The sequence below is a fragment of the Pseudochaenichthys georgianus genome, chromosome 6, assembly GCF_902827115.2.
Source record: "Pseudochaenichthys georgianus chromosome 6, fPseGeo1.2, whole genome shotgun sequence".
Lineage (NCBI taxonomy): Eukaryota > Metazoa > Chordata > Actinopteri > Perciformes > Channichthyidae > Pseudochaenichthys > Pseudochaenichthys georgianus.
Genome location: NC_047508.1, coordinates 25781360 through 25787901, shown reverse-complemented (window position 1 = coordinate 25787901; position 6542 = coordinate 25781360). Strand labels below are relative to the sequence as shown.

The following is a 6542-nucleotide window of genomic DNA, read 5'->3' as shown; positions in this document are numbered from 1 at the left end:
AAAAGATGTTCACCCAGCGTATATGAACATGAAAAGCTGTGAGAAAAGTTGATGGCAATATGATTTTGATGTGTTTACTTATTTAGTTAATAGAGAAAGGTTTAGATTTTATGTAAATTGGATGTGCCATAAGACACAAACAATACAGTAAACAATGCTCACATGAGCCTGAAATCAATGTGAAACATGCACAATATCAGGTTGTAGCATCTCTCCTGTTTTGAGTCATATGTGCTTTATAAGTGAATGAGGCTTTAAGGGGCAAACAAGATGATGCCATTAGTGGACAGCTGGAAGATTTCAACTCAGTGTGACAGTGCTATTGGCTAGCTTGGCCTTGCACATTATATTAATCAACCGAGTGAAAGAATAATTCTCGATTACAATGAATGAATGACTGAATGAATTAATGGTTGAATGAATGAAGACCAAGCCTGTGTGGTTTTGCAAACTGAATGAACGGATACACAGACCACATCGGAGTGACAGGCTGCCCACTGTGGCTGATGGCCTTTCTTCATTTGATGGCAGTTAAAATAGGTTTCGGGTCTTGCCTCTCCTCCCACTGGATGACCGCTCTTTTGCTATTTTTATCCCCGTGGTGCTGTTTCTGTTTCTCAGCCAGCCAGCAGAGAGGAGAGCAGAGGTGCGGGCGTCTCTCATCACACCCACCGTTCTCTCTCTCTTTCTCTCTCTCTTTCTCTCTCTCTTTCTCTCTCTCTCTCTCTCTCTCTCTCTCTCTCTCTCTCTCTCTCTCTCTCTCTTTCCAAAAATAGCCGTGAGTCGTGATCAGCTCGTCCTTAGGAGAGATAGGGGGGTGTGAGAGAGAGCACTGTATTATTGCTTAGAATCAGAGGAGGGGTTATGGATTGATACAAATAGTCACCCCCGCCAAGCCAACCCCAGCGCAGGCTGAATTAATGTGTTGCTATTTTTGGGAGCCCCGTGTTTCCAGGGGAGACCTAATGACGCAATGACGTCAATGCGGGTCAATCGCAGACTGGAGGAATTGAGTGGCTTCCATTTGGGGCTTTTGTAATATTTCCTATACAGAAAGGATGGAAACGAGTACAAAATGGAAGTATATTTCCTCCAAAATTCAACGAAAATAGAGGTGAATCCAAATGCAGAAGTGAAAAGGATCACAGTGGCATCACGTCGTCCCAACCCTTCGAGCAGCAGCGATAGTAAGGGAGGTGTGTATATAAGGATGTTTTTTTCCCTCCTCATCCAAAGCGCATACAGTGACTGCGAGTCACTAGTAATAACGTTTTCGAGAAAATCTTCGTTGTAGTGATTTGATGTGATGTAGCGTACACAGCTCCGGCTGTTTGTTCTTCGTATGATCTATGTGTGGTGTGTTGTGTTCCCTGCTTAACAATATGTGCTGTCTATATCTCTCAAAAAAATCTTCATGTGATTATACTCTGTTTTATTTGCATTTTATTTTAATCTGATCCTTTCTTTCTCCCAAGGGCTTTACACAATCCCGACCTATTCCAAGCGCTCGCATCTAGACGCGCAGAGGTAACGAGCACCCTCATCCAACATATCATTAATTAATACATCTATTGGCAGTTTATTCTTGCATTTAACTTGATGCTGTTTCTTGTGCCAGCCTTTCTCTTTACAACTCTGACCAGGATGTATATTGTAGTAAATGGCATATCAGTTATTGTGGCTCCAGATTGTGCGCGTCATGGTGGCTCGGCGACCTGCCGACGCGCACAGCCAAACGTTGGTGATGCGTGGAGATTTCGTATTTTCCAAAACTTTGAATTCGCCTGTGGATCTTCTCTTTAGAGTGAAAGTTCAAAATGTTTGTCAGGTGATAGTGGTGTCATTTATGTGTGTTTATTGCACACTGATAGCGAGCACATCCACATAGCGGTTATTTTTCACTGGCTAGTAAGTCTGCTGGCCAGCCTACGTGGGTAAAGGCAGGATGAATTTACAGTGCAACCCCTCGCTACAAGAAAAACCCCAGGAGTGATGCATGCAGCAAGAAGATCCTGCATAGACACACACACACACACACACACACACACACACACACACACACACACACACTTTGTTGGACACAATCTGACAGACAGAAAAACAGACAGACAGAGTTTTGAACACACACACACTCACATGCACAGTGTCGTGAGAGGAAGTGGGGGGGGGGGGGGGTTTAGGGCGTTTACCGGCAGGGTTGGTATGACCATGGACAGCTCACATGAAGATCATCCAGTGTGGTCCACTCTTCTCTGTCCTTTTGTCTGCACGGGCTGCAGCTTTATTTGGCTGTAGCACTTCATAAAACATTTCAGATAACTCTTCCTTTCATAGTTACGTAGTGAAAAGTACAGCACTGATACTGATATTTTACCTTTTAATCAATGAAAGGCCCAACACATGATATCAAGATTTGACTCTGTGGCTATTGGTTTGACGTCTGCTGTCCACTATTAAAACATCAGTGTTGTATTCGGTTGGATAAATAATATCTGAGTATTTGTCTTCATGCACAATCTTACCTTAACAATAACTTTTGGATACACAATTGACATCTGATCTTCTGAAACCCACATTTTCCCTCTCTCGCTTTGTTCTGACCTATAATTGGATACATCATGCTAATCTTTTGACTTTTTTTACCTTTTCTATTTCACAAACAGTACGTCATTCTTGTATTCTGTAGGAAACGTACTAAGTGCATGCTCTTGGACATTATTGTGTTATTCACATGCTCAGTGTCATGGAGTTCTCCTTGTTGATGGAGAAGCAAAAAATATAAATCTCAAACGTTTATTTTAACTTTATATTGTTACATTAACCATTACACCCATTGTCAGTAACTGGCTTTCTGAAGGTGTAAGGTGTAAAGGTAAATCACAAACAGGAATGCGTAGAAACCTGAATTTAGCACAATTTCAAGATTTAGTTTTTTCAATGTAATAATTTCTATAAAAGGGATTCCTTGTTTGTCTAATAATTAATAGGCTTAATGATGGTACATTTGTGCATGTGGATTAGGTTTGGTGTGTTGCAATTGCCTCCTATGCTTTATAATTAGCCACCTATCCCATTTAGTTTGTTGCTATTGTATTGTTCAAGCATTTATGATCAATGACAGATTGTATGCTTTGTTAACTTCAGACTATAATCATACATGATCCATATTCCCTCCTTAAACTCTAAAATAAGCTGAAATCAGAGATACATTTAGGTTGTACACGCTGGTGTGGACCTGCTAACATTAACCTCCTACTTTAAGAAAAGGATTATTCATATAATCAAAATGAAATGTGCTAGAACATATTCACATAAAAGGTTCTGGATGCTAACATATGATATGTTTTACACTTGTTTTGTTGGTCTTATGGACAACGTATAACAAATGGTATACACACTGAAGTCCATGAGAGTGAGGCCTACTGGAATGGGTTATACTGAACATATCTGCACATGTAAATGTTTTATTTCATTTTAGTTGAATAAGTGTAATGCGTTTGTGTCAGTCAGTGCTCACCCATACAAACTGAAATAGCCAATAGAGTTGATAATAACAAAAGAGGGCTATTCAAATGTGAAAATTATTATTTTTTAAAGCTTGACGTTTGTGTCAAATTGATATTCTATCTGAGAAATCCAATAGAAGATGTTGAAAACAAACAATGCAAATGGAGGTTGTTGTTACAGTACATGACTAATTTTGTTCTCAATTTACGTTCAGTCTAATAGATCTGCGACTTTGTGTTTCAGATACTGGATCAGCTGTGTATGATCGTCCGCCATCAATAAGCAGTTTTGTTCTTTTCAGGTCTTTTTGCGGTCTGGGCTTGCTGTCAAATGACTATCCAGGAAGCCCTTACCCCAAAAAGCATCTACAAGGGACCCTTACATCAAGGACAATTTGGAACAATTGTTTGAGTTCCGTCATAAGCTCAATGTATGTATGGTGAATCCTTACTTTCTCAATGTACATCAATTGAGTGAGAGTGTACACAACTGAGAAGTGCATTTTACTTTCCTATTCAACTAAGGAGTGTGTAGTTTATGTCCTCAACTAAAAAAGTAATGCCTGCAGTGTCACAGTTTAAACTTTAATCATAAATGTAAATCATTCAACGATTAACTTGCTTTCACTGAACACCAGCAGGACCCACTGCTCCAACTCAAGGGGTTTGAAGCACTGCTTCAGCTTTCCAGAAGAGGGCAGCATTGCTACAAAGTTTGAAATTAGAAATCTGATTTAACGCCACGCAAAACAAACAAATCAGATAAAGTTGTTAAAGTGATTACCATGATCTTGATACAGGTGTCCTTGTGTGTAGTGTATAGTATGGCATAGGTGAATAAAATACTGTATTTTAGTTTTGATAACAAACTTTAATGTAACCCAGTTTTAACATGTGTATTCATTTGTTTGGCTGTATCTAATACATATCTATTTTATCTGGAAGCATGGATTAGTCCATAAAGTTTTTGAACATGTTTTGTCCCTGTCTGACCTTTAGCAGCTCAATCATCAATGCATTGGTGAATCAAGTAAGTGATGGGAACATGCCTCAACTCAATAAACGATGTGTATCATTTTCTTTATAACTCATTTCTGCAATTATCAATATTTCCCTTGCCATGACGTTGTTTGGTGAACAGAAAAAAAGTACAATCAAGTGTAAACGCATTGATTTACTTTTTATGAAGAACTGTGATGCATATTCTGTCAATGAGACACACCAAAAAATGTATAAAAAACAACTTCATCCTTTGTTCCGTTGTCTCACGGTATGAAAAATGTTTTCCATAAAACTCTAGTTCTTGTGTTTCATGGCTGGCCAGGTCTTGTGCCTTGTGCCAGAGACACCTCAAGCAAAGAATAGACTTTCTAAAAAAATACAACAGGGGCCAGTGCCCCTGTAACACTGATCAGGAACCCCCCTGTGGCCCCCCTCCAAAAAAAGGTTACAATATTACGATTTATTGGAACTAAATCAAATCAGAGACCCGGATGTAGTGGAGATTAAACTGTTCATTACCTTATATAAAAGCAAATACTGTTTATGTTTTTTTATTAAATTGTCACTTAAAAGTTACTAAAACATATACTCTAAATGAAAAAAATGACTGAAACAAAGGATTGTAACTTCAATTTACCAAGACAAATACCTTTACAAAAACAAATACTAATTACTGTATTTTATGTTTATTTTACACAATTACTTTATACTGTCTTTGTCTTTTTAACCCGCTTGTATTGTGCCCCTCTCATGAAATAACTGCCCCAGCCTGGCCCCCCCAGTAAAATTGGTCTAGAACCGCCACTGCTGTCTAGCCACCAATCTTCAATCCCCTGTAATGTAGAATTTCATTGGCTGTTCCCCTTCCCATCTGTTGCTCTCTCCTCTGTATAAATGATATTGCTTTTCTGTGTAACCGGGTCAGATGTCCTTTCCACATCAGTGGAACGGGTTATCTGTCCTTTCCAGCTGGAAATAAGATTGATTCTGTTAAATGCTATAACCTTTTATTAAAATGACACAACTTTGGTTTAAGCTTGTATATGTGTTCTTTTCTTACCAGAAGGTGATTAAGTGTGGAATTTCCACCACAAAAACATTTTCAATTGAATTTGTACAGCAGAGTTTTAATGTCAGATCTTTAGTTTTTTAATGAGTCAGCTTCTGTTTGCTTCAGTGCCAAGGTCTGAGTTTGTGTGTTTTTACACAAGAGTGTTTCCCGTGCAGGCCTGCATTGATTTTAGAAAATGCAGAAGGTACAGTACTACAATCTATTACCGTCTAATGTTTTAATTGACTCTCTCTTCTCTCTGCAGTGGACATTTGAAAATAAATAAATAGTTACAAAAAGTGCAATGTATCTCATAGCACAAAAATGGTCTTGAAAAAATGCAACATTTATAGCATTCCTGTAAAATAGATTTGTTAAACAAAAATGTAATGTATCTCAAGTGATGGTTTCTACTTAATGATTATGGTACACTAGTTATGTAATGATAAATCAACTGTTCTACAGGAACAAAATCTAAAGAACGGAAAAAGCTGTTTGCTGTTTCAGTGACTTTGCCAAAACATTTGCAGTGCTGGGAGCTGACTGGCTAAAGCAAGCATTACTGTAAGTGTGTTATTGATGTGTTATTCAACATCCACACAAATGGTGGGAAAGTATGGGATTAGTTTTGTATCATAAAGATAAAGCAACACTTTCTCAGAATAAAGCAAAACTATGAGTTTAAAAGAAAAAAACTGAGTCAAGCAAAATAAAATAAAAAATAAAACTATAAGTTGCAAACAAATCATTTGTGTAATCATGTAAACTACAAGTATTTTTTCTTTGTTTTAACATAGGTTTTTGTTTGCCGTTCTTGTTTCTTCTTTCTCAATGATCAGACTTTTGCTCTTGCTGCAGCACTCTCTTGTATGGGATTAGTTGTGTATCATAAAGATAAAGCAACACTTTCTCAGAATAAAGCAAAAATATGAGTTTAAAAGAAAAAAAAACTAAGTCAAGCAAAATAAAATAAATTTCAAAAA

At 37.8% G+C, this 6542-nt stretch overlaps 1 long non-coding RNA gene across 1 annotated transcript; it reads left to right on the top strand.

Moving 5' to 3' along the window:
• The first annotated feature begins 974 nt into the window (after positions 1–974).
• On the top strand, positions 975–5518 carry LOC117448589 (uncharacterized). Its single transcript, XR_004552339.1, has 3 exons — positions 975–1196; positions 1476–1527; positions 3751–5518. It is a non-coding gene; the product is annotated as an uncharacterized lncRNA (long non-coding RNA).
• The last annotated feature ends 1024 nt before the right edge of the window (positions 5519–6542 follow it).